General features: G+C 42.8%; 1 protein-coding gene and 1 long non-coding RNA gene across 4 annotated transcripts in view; one reads left to right on the top strand and one right to left on the bottom strand.

The window, feature by feature from the left end:
* LOC128447914 (plasma membrane calcium-transporting ATPase 1) overlaps window positions 1-13,377 on the bottom strand; it is a 70,504-nt gene extending 57,127 nt beyond the window's left edge. The window contains exon 1 of one of the 3 annotated variants that reach the window (XM_053430340.1): window positions 12,783-13,377. The gene's annotated coding sequence lies outside the window, so the exon portion shown is untranslated. Of the gene's footprint in view, window positions 1-11,639; window positions 11,781-12,174; window positions 12,357-12,782 lie in introns of those variants that run through there. The other 2 variants (XM_053430358.1, XM_053430393.1) reach the window with 2 other exon arrangements.
* LOC128447953 (uncharacterized) lies at window positions 1,679-3,476 on the top strand. Its single transcript, XR_008339685.1, has 2 exons — window positions 1,679-2,007; window positions 2,295-3,476. It is a non-coding gene; the product is annotated as an uncharacterized LOC128447953 (long non-coding RNA).
* Window positions 13,378-20,842: the final 7,465 nt, after the last annotated feature.

The raw sequence follows: 20,842 nt of genomic DNA, 5'->3' as shown, positions 1-20,842 counted from the left end.
GAGCCACGCCAGAGTCGACAACACAAACACTGCATACCAGCGACCCCGCTCTCCCAGCACAGACCAGCTCCGTAATCCGTGCAGAGCTGGAAATGTGTGTTCGTCACAGGAGTTCCATGTTGTCAGCTCGACATGTGACTGAGGCCGAGGACGGAAAACAAACCACAACGGGGACTCTCTGCTGCGTCTACAATCGAGAACGAGAACCACAACTGAATGTCAGCAGGGTTTTCCCCCCCCCCCCCCCCCCCCCCCCCACAGACGCCGACCCGCCTATTCTCATGACCGCTTTTGGCCATGCTTTAAAAATATGTAGGAAAACGGGGCCATGGCAACACAGCCTAAACAGCAGAGTTCTCTGTGTTGGCTGGGAGGTTCCCTGAATAATACACAAATGTACAAAAATGTGTTGAGCATGAGTCAGCATCAGGGTATGAGTGCATCTCTCCCCTTCTCTTCAGTAGGAATCTAAATACATGGACTATGAGCAGAGATAAAAATAATACAGATACATTTGCATAGATGAAATACACTGAGAATATAAGAAGATTTGATAAAACTGGATATTAATATTGGTTAAACTCTGATTCAATAAGATTAGATTTTTCCTCAGTCATAAATTAAATTACTTCTGACAAACTGGGAGGGGGGGGGAAAAAATCTATATTCCCTCAATTTTCATTTCAAGTAGTGAATGAGAATTGTCCGAGATATTAATGCATCAACAACACTGAACATGGGCAGCGATGTACTGGGTCATCTTCAACTAGTCTCCAAGGAGGACTCTTCAATGCTAAATGGTCAGTATCATCTCCAGTGAATTTAAAATACAAACATATTAAAAGGGTATATTATTAAAACAAGCATTTTATTACAGGATTCTGGCTTCCTGACCTTTTCTGGAATTAAGGAAAGGTTATTTTGTGCAAGTATAATAACAAACAGTGGGGAAAAAACAAGTAAAGTATATTAATGTAGGGTTTCTGCTAATTTCTGCAAGTTATCTATCTATAAGCTTCAACTTTTTAAGACGATAATGACTAAAATTCACACATATGCTCAAGTAAGAAAGATAAAAACCATGTTATCTTGCAAAAAGTCTTTCCCACAGCCAAGCCAAGAAAGAAACACAACACATGGAGACATTACAAATTATGCAGCAGGCCACTACAACATTTATCTTTATCTTTTTAGGGCGTATATTCAGTTGTCTCCTGTATACGTCGTCTAAAATGTTTCCCTTTAACAAAGCCACACACACAATATGTCAGGAAGCAATATTCAAAAGTCCTCAGGAGACAACACATGGCAGCCACAAGACTTGAGTAGATAATTTTGTTCCATCACCTGGAGTCTTACAAAATGTCTCAGTGACAAAGAAGAGGCCGTTGTTTTTATAAAACACTCACAAAACAAACTGCAATGGAACATACACACACACGTGCTGCTGCCGAGAAGGATTTCCCAAAACTACATTTTACGGCTTCAAGAGGATCTCAACAGCTTTAGATAATAGTTGGACAGCGCGTGTGTAATTTAGACCTGACTCCACATCTGCTGGGTTTAAACTGTAATTAGTCGTGGTCCAGGAAACTGGTCCTCTAACACTTCTCAAGGTCTCTTCAGAGAGTCCTTTTGAGGTGAAGAACTGAACTGAAACGCTTCTCTCTCTCTCTCACACACACACACAGACACACACACACACACAGCACCTGTTGGCTGTGTTGGGAACAGGGAAGTGAAATCCTGACTGTTGCCAACACAACATGAGGAAACCATCAGGCCTCCACTTCCTGTTGGCTCTGCGTCCGCCCTCCATCTGCTCATTTCCTCTTCTGACTGACGCCTCTTCCTGACTGTCTCTGAGAGAACACACACACACACACACACTCACACACAAACACAGACACACACCTCGCTCTACACCATACGAGTGCCCTGCAGACTTTAAAAAACATCAGTGCATTCGGGACTTAGTGGAACACGGTGCCGCCAGTGGACACTAATGTGAGTTCTTGATGTGTTGATATATCATATTTACTTTACGTCAGAAGAGACAGTCACATTTTCCAGGATGTAACAGGGTGGGGCAATATGATGTATTCTTTCCCCTGTAGGACAATATTAATTTCTCAGCTTGCAGATTTTGCTGTACGTTTCAGAATTTGGTTTCTCTGCCTTACATATCTCTGACAATGTTAGGATACTGTAAATAATGTTATGAATCAATGACAGAATTCATTGATGGTGATTATATGATTCTTCATTGATGTAGAATGTCTATATTTTGCAAGTGGCTGGCAAAGTGCACAGGAGCATCTGCACCGAGCGAGGGGTAGAAGGTCCAAGGTCACAATGGAAGACACACTCGAAGGTAGTTGAGAACGACTGTGGGTCAGATCCAGACTGATCTGTCCAAAGGTATCTGAGCAGCTTGTGATGACCAACCAACTGGACATTGTGGTGATAGATGTAGGGTTCAGTAAGAACAAGGAAAACGAGAAGTTAAAAAGACACCAGGGTTTGAAAGTGGAGCGACAGAAGATGTGGAAACTGACGGCCACAGTGGTGCCAGTGGTACTGGCAGCACTCAGGGCTGTAACCCACAGACTGGGAGAGAGAGGCTCTGGAAGATTCCAGGAACAACATCTGAGATCTCTGTCCTGGGAACAGCTGAGACACTGCACTGCAGAACCTGCAGCCTCCAAGGCCATTTTTAAAACAGGATTATATCAATATTGAAATTGTATAAAAAAAAATGTCAGTTTGAAGACTACGTTCTTATTTAACAGTTTTTGGGTTAGATGACAGATGATCCATCCAATACACCATCTATCCATCCATCTTCTAAGCCACTGAGAAACCATATTTAAGTATTTAACACACGCACACACAGAGCAAGAACATTTGATTTGGATTCAAACAACTTGCTGCTTATGAAATAATGAACCACCAACTGAGTCAGAGCAGCTCTGCACCGTATGTTTCAGTTCTGGCAGCGTGTTGGTACAAAGCTCTCTGATCGGTGTCTTTCTCCTGCAGCATCCCGCTCTCTACTCTCTTATCTTTATCAGTTGTTAACATGCTGCAGAGGGATAAGTGAGCTGCCAGCCTTAAAACACACACACACACACACACACACAGTGGACTACAGAATCTGCACAACTCCAGTCTAAATTATTAAAATTATAAAACTACTCTGGAGCTGAGTTGGTTCAGAGCTGTTCGTCATTTAGCTGAACTTCCAATATCATCTCATCATTTTGTTGCATGATCAGTTCACATATGTTGCATGATGTTGGTCAGATTCGTGCCCTGCAGCCGCCTGCTCAAAGTCCAGAGCACTGAGGCTGTGAGGAGGATTTATACTTCATTATGCACGAGGGTTTGATTTATAGTTCAGGGTCGACACATCACAGAACGAATGCATCATACAGCCGGTGCTTCGTCCATTTAATTAAATTCTCTGCAGTATTTACAGTCTAATATTCATTTTGTGATAGGAGGCAGGTCCACTTTGTTCCAGTGATGACTATGAGACTGTTCCATTCTTTCATTCACTGTGATCGAGAGTGATGAGCAAGAAGAACCCTTTTTTTTTCAACATGCCTCATGTTGTATTCAAGCTGACCAACCTCTGTCAGAGGGGAAACACCGTTGTTGCCGTCTCTTATCGCTGTCGCACAAATCTCTTGTTACATTTTTGAAGAGTAGTCGGCTGCAGCAGCTACTTACAGTGTACTCTAAAACTACAGCATGTGAGTTAAGTATAAATCCAGCTTAACAGCTCAATGTGTGAAAGTATGTTTGCTGACATTGGAACACTGAGTCGGTTGTGATCTCAGATTTGAGCTCACAGACAATTCTTCCATATTTATAAACCGTTTCTCAAGTGGACATGGAAAAAAATGCAAGATATCATTTCCTCCACACAAAGAGGTCATGTTTTGTACAGCTTTGTTTTTTTAGTTAACAAGAGTACACACAAACTGCTGGAGGGATTTCCACAAAAAAAGGAAAACAAAATGCCTAACCCCAAGTTTTAACCCCTAATCAGTTCATTAAAGGCGGGGGGGGGGGTCACAAAGTGAGGACAGGCCAATGTCCTCACTTTCCTAAAATGTCCCCACTCTGTAGGTTGTAGACTCTAACTGGTCCTCACAAAGATAGCTTTACAAGAGCACACACATACACGCGCTCACTACAGCTCATCACATTCACAACAAGCTTCAACACCTCTCCGCACGGACGGCTTCATCAAGATTAACACAAAAACACACACACACACACCGACACCTGAGTGTGTCATAGCAGCACCTTCACATTCAGGAGGTGAGAAAAGTTAAAGTTGGAGCAGTGAGAAGGAAAAGGATCGAAAACCAACAGAGTTCCATTGGAATTTCAGATCATCAACATGTCTACATTTTAAATGTATGTGATGCCAGTGCAACTCTAATTCAACTCTCCACTGTCACATGTTTGTTTTGTTTACCTTGTAAGCCGACCGTTACTTACCCTCTTATTTTAAAACCCAGTATTTCTTGTAGGTTTCATTGATTACATTTTTGATCATTGTTTTACTCATTTACATCGTCAATATGTATGATGTGTCTATACTGCAACCAGAAGGATATATGTAAAAACCTGTGAAAACCTGTAAACATGCCTCCAGTGTTCGATTTTTATTGAAGATAAATCCTTGCGCCCCTCGTTGAATTCAGAGCCTCGTATTCAAACCTCAGGACCTGAGCAGTTTGTATCGGATGTCAGTAAACCAAATTTGAATGTGGTAAACAAAGACAGGGCTGCTGTGCCGTGTCACTAAACCACACACAAGGTGCACAGGATGGTAGGACAGCAGCCTGGGTCCCCACATCTGCATCATCATCAGTATGAATGTTTAGGTGCAGTTTGAATATATGTAAAGAGACTTGTCAGAGGTCGGTGCTGGAACTTTCTAGTCCTTATAGCTATGAATGAGGACCTAATGCCTTTGGATCTGATCCATATTCAATCAACATTTCATATGCATATATGCACATACATGCATATACATATGTGCTGCTCATCTCATTTCAGGTTGAGGGTTTCCACCATTAATTAGGCCCCTAAATGTTTCACAGCCCGCAAAGGGTTTCACAAATCGAAAATGAATCTTTGAACCTGAACCCTCTTCAACACAGTAATATTACAAGTGTAGTGAGAGACTCTTTGATTCAGATCTGCTGCTGCTGAATATCCTTCCTGCAGCTCAAACCCTTCTGCCTGCCACTCACAAACATAAACGCCCACATTACCACCCACAAAACACCTGCCAAACAACACACACACACACACACACACACACACACACACACACACACGTGTTATGTAAGCATGTGTCAGGAGGACACTTTCAGATGGTCCAGCTATAATCGTCAATCCTGCCGACGCCTCCACGACACATGCATGGATTTCTACAAAAGCCAGTGGACCCACAGCAACGCGGTGTCCCCATGACAATCACGTCCAATGAAAAGACGGACAACACTGACGATGAGGTCATTATTGTCTCCGTGAGGACATCTTAGAGTCCGTTATAGTTTCTTCTATCGTTTCCGCTGAGCGCAGGAACAAGGCTCAGCTGTTTTTTGAATCCTCCTCTGAGCTCTAAGGTGCGTGTCAGTATTAGTCCGTGGGTAGGTTCGTTTCCAGCGGTCAGCTAAATGCTAACAGAGCCTGGAGCATCCCTTCTGTTGCTATGGTTACCTGTACTTTAACATAGGCTGCACGCCGAGCGGGTCTGAACTTTGCACGTGTGGAATCTTCCACTGGTGAGTGTGAGACGGAGTGAAACAAAGACCCGCACTCATTTGTCGAAGCAGTCAACCTTGGGTTGGGCTGCTGGCTGCTGATATATTAAGCCGGCCTGTCAGCCAATCAGGAATTTAGAAGAATCTATTTTCTACAACCGTCTTAAACCTGATTCCTGAAAAAAGCCTTAAAATGCAGCAAAGCAAAAATTCCATCCGTCTAAAACTGTTTCTCAAACTTGATTGTGTTCACTTCAGTCGTGCAAAACTATTGTCAGCAAACCCCGACACTTTCACATCAAGTTTACATTTGACACACTTCGTGTAATGCTGGATATACATATTCTCAGTGTATATAATAAGAAGAGCTGTTTGATAGACCTGCATTCAAGGAGATACACCAGGAGAGGAAGGGATTATACCACAACTGTGGACGTGTCGAGTTTCACTGACAGCAGCTTACCAGCAAACGTATAAAAAGCAAAGTAGAAACGAGAGGAAATCATTTGTGTAAGAAAATAGTTTATAGTTTGGATTCAAAACAAATTAAAAATAGGAGATTGGAACCAGCGAGGAGCCTTAATAACAAATCAGAAACAACAACCTGCCTGTAACAATGCACTGGCACTGAGATGAATGAAACCAATTCATACACAAACCAGCTGGCAGTCAACCGCGAAAACCCTTTGTTTTAATCAATTGAGGGAATTAGCCGATAATGATCACAATCATTAGTTGCAGCTTGGATAAGAATCATCTCATATAACGTGTAAATGTCCAAAGTCATTCCGTTAAATATTTAATTCATACGTCAACATCTTCAATTACTAAGTGGTATTGTGTTTGTATCATATTGTGTTTTTATCTGTCTCATTGGTCTGTAACTCGAAGCTTTTCCAGTTAAATTTAGAAAATGATGAATAAATAACAGCATTGCACACAGCTGTATTTGGAAGGATATGGATGAACTCTTTCCTGCCAGCAGAATTATGAAATAATTATAAAGGCCAACAGCCCTATTATAACCACAAATAGTGAGGCTATGCCGGGCGCAGACCATCCATATGTTAAATATAGGACCCAGCTTCTCCCAGCTGCGCTGCGTCCATTAATAATTGATGTGGACTTACATAAGAGCCAGTGTGCGCTGCTGGATCTGGTTCACAGGCAGGGATTCCGTCTGCTGAGGGGTTTCCACATTTCACTGAATTTTAAAAACCTTCACGTTCAGCAGTGTAGCCGACGTTTAGGTTCAGTCGGTCCCGGCTGTGAATGACACCACACTCTGGTGTAGGACTGGATGATGCTGTCACAGTGACGTGTCCCACCAACCAGTGTTCAGCGATATGATACAGGGGGATTTTTACTGTTTATACCAAAATATCTAACCTTCTTATCTATCTTGAAGAACTCAAATGACCTGGTTGGATTTACTGGATTTCTGCATTGATCTGCTGAAGTGATTTTACAGGTAATTCATTCATTGGAAAAGAACATCAATAAACAATCCTCTTGGGATCGGAGAAAATATGGCGTATCATAATTTATTTAGATACAAGAGCTGCAACTAATGATTATTTTAGTCATAAATCCATTAATCATTTAGGTCAGGTAATAGAAAAACAAGTGTGTTTATGTGCAAACTAGAAAAGCCCTCAGTAGAGTGGGTACCGATATTGTTTTTAATATTTTTCTTATGCGTGTTGTAGTTATTGTGTTTATTGTATGCACCAACAACCAGAGCAAATTCCCGGTAGGTGTAAACCTACTTGGCAATAAATACCTTCTGATTCTGACACAAGACCCCTTCTAGAGTCAATCAAGAAAATGTCAAGTTAGACAACTTCTTAAAAAGTGAAAGTTCCTTGATCCAAACTGTAATGGTTTCCTCCCTGACTCACTCCAGCCTTCCACTCAGTTCTGTTGTAATTCATTTGTTTGTATTTGTTGGGTGTAATCTTGCAGACAGTTTAACAAACATACAAACCAACCAACCAACAAACAGTCCGGGGGTGGAAACATTACATCTTTTATAATCTATGATTATTATGTGGATCAGAAAGAAACAGTAACAATAACAGAGAAATACTGACGATAGTTACATCATGCATCAACAATAGATATGAATAGTTATTCTAAGACAAGATGTTTAAATGTGGGGTTAGTTCTGTGTGTCCCTGGCAGTGTCCCCTGAAAACTCTAATAGCTGAGCCATGTTAAAAACTATTAAATGTTATATTTTCTGTTATGACTGATTAAAGCGCTCTCTGCATGCTAACAAAACATGCTAATGTCAAAGTCTAAATTCTGACACCTCCTCTACAGCCGTCGACATCACAGATGTCAAATTAACTTTCTGTGATTGAGGATTTTATCCATATGAACTTGCCTTCATTCTAGAGAATCTATTATATGCTCCCCGATACCAAACCGGTAATCAGAACAAGATCCCCACATGAATATCACCAACATTCAACAGATAGACAGAACACTGGAATCCAGACGGTTCAGCAGAGAGGCAGGAAACTGCTCCTCTGCCGCAGGGTGACTCAGGTCATTGTGATCTGTAAATCAAGCCTCGGAGGGTTTGCACTCCATCTGGGGTCTGAACCACTGAGGTCACACTAACACACTGGTTTTTCAGCCTGACTGTCATTGGAGCAGGTTCGTCTGAGGTGTCAACTCATCAAAACACACACGTTAAACACATATGCCATAAACACTGTCGCTGTTCGTGTGTGCTGCTTCGATCGGGTGTCTGGTTAACAGTTTTTAAATCTGGTGAGTAACTGCCCAGACAGTTTTAGAGAGCGACACCACCTCCACATAACCAGCCGAAGACGAGCTCGCTTTAATACACTGCAGATGTGACCAGGCACTTCAGGGGCCTGGATTAACAGGCTGTTACATCACTGTTCAATAAAAGGTGTGTATATCTCAATAAGGTTTAATTTGTAGTGATGCCATTTTGAAACAAACATTCAGCAATCAGCTGGGAGCAATCCATCAGAGAGGAGAAACCCCAGCAACAAGATTATTCACAGACAGTTACCTCAGTCACCCACAATCCACTGCAGCTCCTCACATCATACGTGACGGATAGAGAGGAAAACACACATCATCCCGGACTGGACCAGACACTTCAACAACCAGACAGACACGGAAATAAATATATAAAGACCTCAGTAGACTCCTCTTTTCTGCTCGTTTCTTAAAAGGCCTCCAGGAAATGTAGTAAAAATCCCTGCTTTACGATGAAGATGACAAAGAACTGATACAAGAAAATAGAATAGATAAAAAAACATTTGTTTCGTGGGGAGAGCAGTTTGCACAGATACCAGTCTAGCTGTTCTGATATCCAACCTTACATGTTACTGTTTCCACCATCACACACTGGACCAGTTTAAATGAATGGTCACGTGTTTTCAGGTGTGTTACTGTGGGTGGGGATTATTCCTCATATGGATCTTAAACACTCGTTTGAAAGGAGGTTGTTTAAGTTTAAAAAAAACGAAAACATAGTAATATATAGGAAACCTGAGTCAGCACCCAGTCTCTGCCTGCAGTCCTATCATCATCATCATCATCATCATCCTCCCCATCATCAGCCTGTAGGTAAACACGACTGTGTCCTCCTGATAATATTCATCAGATAGAAAGCTGCATTCTCCTCAGACATTACTCATTATGATAATTTCCACTGTAGACCGCAGCTGGCATCATGCATCCATTTATTTACTGCACCTACTCATTATCCTACACAGGGTATCATGAGGGCTCAGCCAATCCCACAGTGGGGTTCTCCTGGACGGCTTGTCAGTCTATCACCAAGGCAGATTGTATATTTAAAAATGTACGTATAAAAATCTGTCAATCGAAAAATGGTAGAGTCGAAAAATAACGGCAAGGGGCGTGGCCAGAACGGACAAATACAGGCGTGATGCAATTACCTGTAACCAGCTGCTAAATTCATTATGACAAACACTATCACCTCAGAATAACATGTTAACTGTTAACTCGTGTTCTCTCATTGGGAGAAGCAGGAGGACAAACTCTTAAACAGGTTAAAACCATGAGCTCAGCTGACTACAGCCCTTTTTCAGACTCGAGCTTTGGAAAATGTCCATAACATTGAAAGGTCATCTTGGTCAGAGTCGTATATAAAGTGTAAAATGTCCTGAACATCACGTTTCTGTTTACAGCACATCGACACATCAACATCAAGCTCTCCCATCCTCATTGTCTTTCCAAGTTCACATCTTTCTCTGCGTCTTCTATCTCTTTCCTCCGGAGATATTAGTAATCTTGTTGTTGTTGTTTTTTTACAGTTGTGTGTCTGATACTTGTTGAAACATTCATCAACACGCCCACTCGCTCGCTGTGAATTTACATGAAATTTCCCCGCTGTATTCTCGCATGATCTCACTCGGCCATTACCGAGACGTTTCACTTAGGAGCTGGCAGAGACATTTATACGTTCTCACATATGGCCCCTCTAGAAAACGTCTACTTAACTTAATTAAGATATTCTATGGCTTTATCTGAGGAACTGCAAAAACAGCCCCATGTCATGTGATGTCATTATGTTAATGTGATGTTTTTTACGACCGACATCCCAAACATATTTGTAAGGGAAATTAATTTTAACAATGACCTGATTATCAAATATTGCCGCGTCTTAATTAACCAACTAATCTCTTTAGCTTCGGTTAAAATCACACGGAGACCACCTTGCCTCGAGTAGAGCCCACCTCGGCTGACTTCACGGAATATAAATACACTTCCATTTAACTGTTAACCTTCAGGGAGCCGCAGCAGAGGGGCTATTTCGCACAGCAAACGCCATTAGTGGAGCTGCTGTTCAGGCAGACATCTATTAGCTAATTATATCACCAGACAACATGCATCAGGATCTGGGCGACGGACCACGTCAGCTGAACTGGCTCATGAAGGATTCCTTATAGGGCCGTGACCATTTTAATTTCGGTGTCTTGTGCACGTTATTGTATTGCCTCAAAAAAAAACACCTGGTGGTTTGCGAGAAGTTAGTGGTGATTAAATCAACCCACAGGCTTTATCAAATGGTGCCGTTAAGAGGGTCTGTCCGTTCTCTGCACCCACACACATCCCATAAATCATCCGTCGATCCTTTATCTATATCTTGTATCCTTCGAGGGTCGCAAGGGGGCTGGAGACAATCCCAGCTGACATTGGGGCGACAGGCAGGGTGCAGCCTGGACGGGTCGGCAGTCTATCCTTTAAATTAGATCAATACATCACTGGAGATTTGCTTTCTCCGTCTAATTCAAATGGGTCTAAAGCGTCTGCGAGACTTTGCAGCGAATCATAAACCTGTGGACTCACAGTAGGAGCAATCCTGAAAAAAAAAGAAGCCATTTTTCCCCCCCTAATGAATCAACAACAGAGCCACTGTGCTCCCGTCACCACCACCTAAAAAATGAGACCTCTGGCTCTGACGGGGCATCAAAGTTTGATTTGCTTTGCAGAAGAACCTCCTCTGATTGGTGAATCTGCAGCCCTGGAAAACAGAAGGAGCAATGCCCTCGTTTGGAGGTCACAAGCTGAGGAGCAACCATGAGCCAAGATGCGGGATCCCCCCTCCTTCCTAACGCAATAAGGCAGGACACACCCAGATACAGAGGGGAGGAGGAGGTGGATGAAATGAGAGGAGAGGAGGAAAGAAGGAGCAGGGCTGCTGCTGTTCATCCGCCCATCTTGGCAGATGACGTAAGGACTGTTCTTCTCGAGCTGAACGTCCCTTAATTGAAAAATAAATTAAAAAAATATTTACAAAAAAACGAGCAAGATAAAGATGTGTATCCCTACCTCTCCTTCACTTCCGCGCGTCACTGTGACAGCCTGGAAAGCAGAAGTGCAACTGACCCTGTTGGCGGCTCGATGTGGGGAAACCACTCCAACAAGCTGAGCCAGCTCAGCCTGAAGGCGCCGCAGTCATGACCAGTCACACCAGTAACACGTTTCAACACCGACACACACCAGAGCAGCAACCGGTGGCCCGAGAAAACAACACACCCGGAGTCCGCACAGCCCGGGTGATCCTGGTGCTCTCACAAACTGTTTCCAGACATCCGCAGGAGGTCGGATTCCTGCCTCGCAGCCCCTGCAACAGTCGATACGTGCCGTTCCGGCGCTCCGGGAGAGCCCCGTCACCAAATCACCTCGCGGAATCTGACATTTCTAACAACACCTCTTCGTTACGCAGTCAACGTTGAGATTTTCACACATTTCAAACACGTGCCCAGAATAAACCGAGCCCGCTTCCTCATTCGGCTTTGATCCCCCGCACGCTCAACACGCTATTCGGCTAAAATGACAACTTTACAAACTGAGGTGCACTCACGGTGTCCTGGCTGGAAAAAACGGCAGGAAACTAGCGAGCGCCGCGTCCAAAAGTTGTTATCCGAACGTGGAACGATTACCGGTGCGGTCGATTCCCCTCGAAACGATCGCCCAGCGCGGCCACTCGAGTTGGCGTCCACGATGTGTCTGAATGGAGCCTTGACAGCGGTGGACTGCGGCCAGAGAGGCGGGTGTAACCGAGCTAACTGCCGGGACGCTCGGCGAGGGGGAGACGGGTAGAAAACGTGCCTGCGGGGCGGAGGGTCGGCGGCAGGAGACGCGGGGGAGACTAATGAAACGGAGAGCGGAGGAAAATGGAGGTTCGCGGTACCGGCGACGGGTCGTGCGCTCACACCTGTGGGGGTGGGGGGGACGCTTTCTAATCGGTTGTAGTTGGTTTAGAAAGTCGGTGTCAAGGTGGAGCGGCGGCGGTGGAGTGAACGTTAGCCGGATGCTAAGCGGCGCGGGCGACCGGCGGACTTCTCCCGGCACGAATATGTCACTTTAACGGTGGTTTAACCCCCACACATGTGGAGGGAGAGAGAAAGGGAAAGTTATTTAAAATGAAAGGTTAAACAGGCGGAGACAAGAGAGGGGGACAGCGGTTACCTCCACTCCGGGAATCCGCGTCCGAATCACGGCTGTGTTGATGAGGCGGGCAGCGGCTCCACTTCAGAGGGGTTTGTCCATTTCCCAGCGCGGCTCCAAGTTGACAACTGCGGCGGAGGAGGAGGAGGAGGAGGGGGGACGACGGAAATGGAGGGAGGTTGACAGACAGGAGGACCGAGTGGAGCAAGAAGAGTAACCCTCTATCGTCGCCCTGGTTCCGGGCAGTTTGTTTGACTGTGGAGGAAGCCGCGGTGGCTGTGGTTCCCGAAGCGGCTGCAGCAGCTTCTTCCTCCCGCAGGGAAACTAACCAGATCCCGGTTCAGTCAGAAATCAATCCGGTTAAAAAAAAAGGGGGAAAAAAAGGCAAACTCCCTCCTTCTTGTTCTCCTTTCTCCGCAAACACACACACACACACACACACACGAGGCTAGGATAACAAAGAGCAGATCCAGTAAGTGACTGGTGTGAGTGAGAGTGTGTGTGCGCGTGTGGGTGGGACTGGGAGAGGTGGTGGTGGTGGGGGAGAGTGATGGTGGTGGTGGTGAGGAGGAGGAGGAGGAGGAGGAGGAGGGTGAGGGGGTCCGGCTCATTCAAACAGGAGGAAGAAAAAAGAACCGACGTTTACCCGGAGTGAGGGAGGGAGGGTGAGGGAGGGAGGCACCACCTTGTTTTTTAAGGTGGATCCATGAATTGATTGAAGCAGAAACCGGGGGGGGGGGGGCAACATACAGCGGTGCGAGGGTACATCCACATCTGGATCCACCACTACAGACACCACATCATCTGGAGTGATGACTGAAACATAGCTTTAGTGAACAAATGGTGAGAACATCGAGGAAAAAGTCATAATTGTCATATTTAAATGACACAATTCTCTAAAAAAGACTTTGATGTACCAATAAGTTATTTCTAGATTAAGTGGATGTATACATTATAATAATAAAGTTGAATACATCGACTAAATGTGACTCTGTCTGATGTTTCTACGTTTCCCCTGTTAATAGTCTTTAAGGGTTATGAAAAGATGATGTCGCACCTATGAGACAAATTGTGATTTGTGAATATGGGCTATGCAAATATAATTTGATTGATTGATTGATTGATGGTTATATCTAGAAATATCTCAACATTTCCACAAATTTACAATTTTGGAATTAAGTCAGAATACACTAAGAAATATCTAAATTATGTCCAAATATTACATCTTATATTTTGAGAACATTACAAATTATTAAAATTAAAAGAATAAAGTTGTAAAAATGTAATAATTATAGAATGAAGTTAAATTATTTGATAAATAATGTTCATCATCAAACTCATAATATTATCAGTTTAAAATTGCAATAATTAAAAGTAAGTTGTTGCATGTCAAGTATCTGAGGAGCAGAACTATACTTTCTTGTTTTATAATTCTATTCAATGTCCCTGGAGAGACGCCATGTTCAGCGCCACTGCTTTGATTTATGTGCAATTTAAAAAAAATCTAATTAAATCCAAATTTAATTTAATTCGACTCTCACTTGAATCAAACAGCAAATGGTCACATGTATTCAACTGTTACATTTTCAACCTTCAAGGAAGAACAGACCTCATCCTGAAATGCATTGTGGGGGTTAATGGACGTGTTTAACATTTTCAACTGGGGAAGTTTTGTTTCATTTTTAACTGCTGCTCTGGTGAACATCTACTTCCTCCATAATATGATTAAAGCCCATATTTCTTTCATATGTATTTTTGAAACACAGAGATGATGGTATCTTTACATAATGTAGAGTTGTTTGTGGTCACGTAAGGGGGGGGGGGGGGGGTGTTCTTGTGCAAACAAATGAACAGAAACAAGGAAGCTGAAAAGAAATCCTCTGACTGCCAAATGGCCACTCAATCAGCTCTGCCTCCTACGCTATGCTAATGACAGAGAGGCAGAGAGGTGGTTAACGCCGCCATTAACAGCACAGAACACGGCTTTCGATCCAAAACACTGACGGCAGACGAAGGAGAGCGACTGCTTCTTATAACTGTCCCCAACGTCCCCGTCAGTCACCACCAGACACAGCTTGTCCTCCGGTCTCCAAGCAGTACTGTATATACAGTATGTTGTTTGGTTTTGCAGTTAGTAAACAATATAGAAAGATATAATCTACAATGCTCAAAATCAAGTTTTCTCCATTAACTGAAATGTGATATCTGAACCTTGGTTTGGCCACTTTACAGCAGGAAACCACTGATAACGAACCACAAAGTTAATGAAGTGAGACGACCTAAACATCTTAATTAGACAATAGACAAGATGGACGATATGACAGCTTCTCAAAAGTGAGGCCAAATTCATCTTGATCGCCCTCTGGTGGCTGGCTGCATTACAGGTCTTAAATCCCACCACCTCCAGGTTAGTGGATGGGATATGGGCAAAATGTAAAAGTCACTCAAAGGTACACGTTAGATACATTTGTCTCAAATCTGCTTTCTGTAATTTTTGGTACTTCTTATCACACAGATGTCAAAGTTTGATTCTTTTGTAAGTTTGGTTTCATTTTGTTATTTGATTCTACAAAAATGCCGACAATAAACGTGATTGACAGCTGAGACTGACTCATGATTGGTCGATTATCGCTGTTCCAAATTACATCAAAAGTACAAGATGGTGGCAACATATCTGGGATATCTTGGCTTCATACTTGTATGTAGTGAAGATGTGTCGTCCATCTTTATGTATAGTATATGATTATGACAATCTGGTTGTCAACATCAAACTGTTTGCATGAATGTAGGTTCACCCAGTATCAGTGTTATTAAAATAAGTAATAAAGGTCCCACCAGTGCCTCTAGAACACCTGAGTAATGTTAGCACAACAAACCAAATCTGCTGCTGGTGCATTCTGTGCCAGAGAACATCATCTGTGGGAACGTTATGAGCCATCCTTAATGTTCACAGTAACACCTGTGCTCCACCTGCTCTGACAGCCTGAAAAGTCTGCTTCTTGGAAAAAAGCCGGTAAATAAAAAAGTTTAACTTCCATTGCATCACCTCTCTGTGCTGACGGTCCCACAACTAACCCACAACTTGAATTTAACACATATCAAAAAGGAAAGCGTGTAAATACAAACACAGAAATGTTACAAAACCATGCAGCATTTAGGGAGTGAGGTTTAATAGAATAGATAGAAAACAAAGTAAAACATCATAAAATAGTATATATACAATAATAAAAAAGAAACATGACGTTGTAAAGCTGAGTATTGAACCTGCAGTCATCCTTGGTTTACGATGAGACATCTAAAAGCTTTTGACGAGCTGATCTCCGGGGCCTGACTCGAGCCAGGTCATGAATGGCTTTGAGGGTAATTAATAAAAACTTTCAAATGTATTCTAAATTTATATGGCAGCCAGTGCAGGGATACTAAAACTGGAGAGGTAGGAAATGATCTCCTGGACTCAGTCAATAATCTGGCCCCTGAGTTCTAAGTGCAATTGTGAGACTTCTGATCTTTGAAAGCTTTCTAGATTCCATACCACTGCGCTGTTGTTTAAAAATTGATAATATCAAATTAGGACAATCATGAGTGTTTTTGCTCTGAATCAGGTTTAATCCACGTCAATAATAGCGTGCCTGAAAACACACATCACATGACCATGACTCATGTACAGTGGGCATGCGTGTGTGTGTGGGTGTAAACAGGAAAGCGTGCACATGTTGTATAGCTTGTCTCCTACACATGTAAGCAGTTGAATGATTGTTAAATACAGCACTTAATTGCATAACATCTGTCAGCTAAGACAACAGGGTCAGTGATTATCCATGTCGTGTTCCGGAGGGTGGTCATGTGATAGGAGACTGACGAATCAGCGAAGGCTGATTCGTCAGTCTCCGATCACATGACCCCCTGCGCCATCGTGCGCCATCGTTTCCAAAGGTCTCAATTCCTGCTCGTTCCCCTTCTCAGCCATTTCCCTTTCTGCTGTATTCAAATGAGGATATTCCGATATGTTGCAGGAGGAGTAAAATGAACTGTGATGTTTTTATCTTATTATAAAGAATGATAAAGATAAAGAAAGTAAGGAACTGATCTTATTCAGCTGCGGACGAGGAGGTTGTGTTATTTTTGTTGGGCGCTGACAAGGTTATTAATAGTTGTGAATAAAGTGCGAGGATTATGCTGGTTTGTGGAAATTAAATGTGAACTATATTCCCCTCGAGCTGCCTTCTTTTTGTTATTATAGTGTTGTAATAAATCTTTTAAAGGCTGATGCTTTTAAAGTACTTTTTATCTGCTCTCCTGCATGTTTGTTAAACAGTCTGAATATCATCGTTCATCCAGGGCGCCGCTCTTATTGTTGTAAAATATGATTACAAACTCCCAAGAGTGAATCAAAACAATGTCAAAGATCCTCACACACCCCCCCCCCCCCCCCTCCCCCCCATGTGTAGTGTCTGCAGATCTTTGTCTCAAGCTTCCACCAATCAGAATGCTGGCAGTAATTAATGTGACTCTACAGTTACAATATCAACCTATGGACATTTTTATCAGTCTTCTCTAATCTGGACAGTTGAGGATATTTCAGTGAGGAGACTTAAACTGAAAAGACGAATGAAAATAGAGTTTATGTATGTTAATATGTAAATTCCAGAGAATCAGATCAGAACATTGAGCCATGTCAGGTCACATGTCGCCTGATTGGCTGCCGTCCCTCCCCTCCCCTCCCCTCCTGATCGGGCTGTTGGCACAACACACCTGTGTATCTAATGTCAATACATTGCTGCTGAGTCGGTCTGAGAGAGGACAGGCACAAAGACAAGGGTCTGAGACGAGGACGAGGACACAGAGACAGAGGGACGTCAACCAAAACATTCCCAATAACTGAATGTTTGCAGTGTCACAGTGAAGAGCTGAGTGGACATTCATCTCTGGTGTTATGAGTTTTGTCTTCTCTCCAAATAAAACCCAAACAGAAACATTTCTAAACGGGCAGAATGAAGCACATTACCAGAAGCACACTGGACTTGCTGAAGTGCACATGCACCAACCAACCATGATAATATATGTTTTATTTTTCATCTTATATTTTCCTCTCTTATCTTTTCATTTTACATTTAATCCAGCTACCTTTTCGAATTCAGCTCGTCACATTGTTTACACCTGAAACCAGCTGATGACACATAAGGACACAAAGCTGGAAAGAGGCGACGTGGGGAGAGAGTCCAGTCCAGAGAACGGCCTCCTGTGTGGACAGCCTGTGTTTTGTCAACTCAGCCATCGTGTGTCTCAGGAGGCCGTCTGGGTTGTCCATTAATCAGGAAGGGCGGTATAGTTTGACCCCGTCTCCTCCTGTCTGAATGTCGAATGAATGTCAAACTGGCCCTAATGGTTGCATAATGTGTTTCAGTGGTTCAGTGAGTGTGTGCATGGCTGAGTATCCTTCCATCCCAACATCCCGCTAACACACAACCACCTGACATGACGACGATGACCACTAGAGGCTGCCTATAAAGACGGAGTGACTGACGGACATGATGCTGCTGCTCAGACCACCGGCCTGGGGTCTTTAACAGTCAGCTAACTGAACACTGTTCTTCTTTTTTTTGAGTAGTTCTGACATGATGATGGCAGATGCTGCATTTCTTTTGATTACAGCTGAAACGACTAGGTTGTAAAATACCTGGGTCTTACCCGGAGACCTTCTTGACCAGTTTTCAAGGTTGAGCCTGATCCATAACCTAAATTATGTAAAGCAGCTCTTTAGTTTCTGGAGGTAGTCCAGAGCCTGGAGGGGGAGCATCCTGAGAGACTCAGTTAAGGGCATAAAAGTCACTGCTCCATCTGTCCATGGCTGCAAAGGCAACAGGAGCTCATACACACACAAACACATAGACACACACACACACACACACACACACACACACACACACACTCGCACACTTGAACTTTTCCCAAATCGTGTTTTTTCCAGCCAAAGTGGCCACAACATCTCTGAACCATTTTCTGGGGTAGATGGGTTGTGACCGGCTGGCAGGAGAATGAACCACTTCCTTCTCACATGAAGATTTCTGGTGAAGTCAATGAGAAACCAGTCCAACCAGTCCTGCATGGCTCTAATCAATCTTTTGCATTTTTCTTCTTTTACATAAGTCACTCTCAGTTCTCACCCCCTTCCACGGAAATGAAAGTGAAAGCTTTCAGACATTCTTTAGAAACCACCACTGACACTATTACCATCATCACTCATGCATTAATGAATTCTTTATAGAGAGATGTTAATGGTAGAAATCAGTACAAGCAGTATTTGTTAAAAAGCTCATAGTAGCACAGAGCAAAGCCGGCTGCTGACGGATCTTGTTGTCTGCAGAGTAATAGCATCATACATCACTGTGTGATGGGTTATTGGGGCTTCTGCCCTGCAGTTCCACAGATACGAGAGACTGATTCCACCTGCAGCTCGGGGTGACTGTAGCACCGAGCAGCTGGGGCCGCATTTCATGGAAACATGACTTTATTGTTTCCGTTGTATTTTTAGCCGTGGGGCTCTGAACACTTTTGTTCAGGGTTAAAACACGTCGATAATGTTGGATGGTCACAACATTTGTTTTAAGATGTTCAAGGTCCTCAGAGGATGAACCTCACTTTTCATTCAGTACCACCAACAGTCTACTACAGAGCTGAACTACAGATCGAGTTGTTGGTTCAACCTTGACTTGGAGTGCGACGATTTGACTACACCTGATGCCTCCTGAGAGTTATTAACATCCATAGACTGTATATAGAGATTGATGATGCTGTCCAGCTCCGTACTGGACATGCAGACTCAGAAAGAAGGAGATAAGCATATTTTAAACAAAAAGGTATCAGAGCACAGTTTGTCATTATCAAAACTTCCCCTTTGTTAAATGAACTGTTTCTGTGTTAAAGGTTGTTTAACTTTATTCAGCAGTCTTCTTGCTCTGGGTGTTTTAACCATTTACTCTCTTTCAGGTTCAGCTTAAAACTAATTCAAGTAATAAGTACTGTGTGGATTTAACACAGGCAACTGTCTGATAGTGAGTCTGACCTGTTGGACCCCGAACATGTAATGAAACAATCTTTAACTGAGAATATTGAAACCTGACTCAGCCCTGATGAACTCAACGCACCAGTTCAGGTTAAAGTCCAACTGAAGGACCATAAATCTCCCAGTAACAAGCACCATGATAGACTGCAGCCGATCGGCTGTTCACCTTTTAAACTTTATAGGTTCAATGTCACGTTACCAGGATCAGTGTAAAAAGTCTTTGTAGTTTATAGATTTAACTAAACATACTGCATAATAATCACAAAGCTTGAAAATGTTCTGTCTTCTTGGTGTAGTTTCTTTCCCCGGTAATATTATTTTTTTGTATTCGTGTAGATATGAACGAGTTCTGAATATTGTGATTTACTCCTCTTCCCATTTTTACATTCAATCCAATGTCCCCAGCTTTATCTGATATTGCTGTATTTATTATGTACAATGCAAAAAGGGGAAAGGTTTATAAAGCTCTAAACTTTAAGGAAACTAAAGTTTCAACTTCTGTCCACTTCTTTTATAAATAATAGTAGAAACATACACTGAATGTTTCCACATCATAATTATACATATACATTTAAATGCTCCGTGTAACATAGTGTTTTTCCTGTTTATCAACCACTAAAAGTAATGTCTGAATGATTTAAACAACTCAGGTCAGTTAAATGATTCACAAACTGTGCAGACAGACGGTGTTTGAAATCATGTGCTCTATATTTACCCTCAGTTTTATTTAAGGTCAATATAGAGTTCCCCCCAGTGAGGCCAGAAAGTGGTGCTCTTTCTGTCAATGACGATGCAACGATGATGATTCATAGTTTCCAAAATTTCTGTTCACTGCTCGCTGACTCTTTATTATGTGGAGTGTAGTGGACGAGCGAGTCATGGACGCTGTTTGATATTTTCTGAGAGGATACAAACGACAAAAAGTAAAAGAAAAACTGTTCAACTTTCCAAACAACATATTCATTTACCCTTCAGCTGGAAGCTTTTTACTCATGTGTGTCATATCTGTGACAATGAA

This window comes from Pleuronectes platessa, chromosome 2, assembly GCF_947347685.1.
Source record: "Pleuronectes platessa chromosome 2, fPlePla1.1, whole genome shotgun sequence".
Lineage (NCBI taxonomy): Eukaryota > Metazoa > Chordata > Actinopteri > Pleuronectiformes > Pleuronectidae > Pleuronectes > Pleuronectes platessa.
The sequence above is the reverse complement of the archived record's forward strand: the minus strand, read 5'-3'. Positions and strand labels throughout refer to the sequence as shown.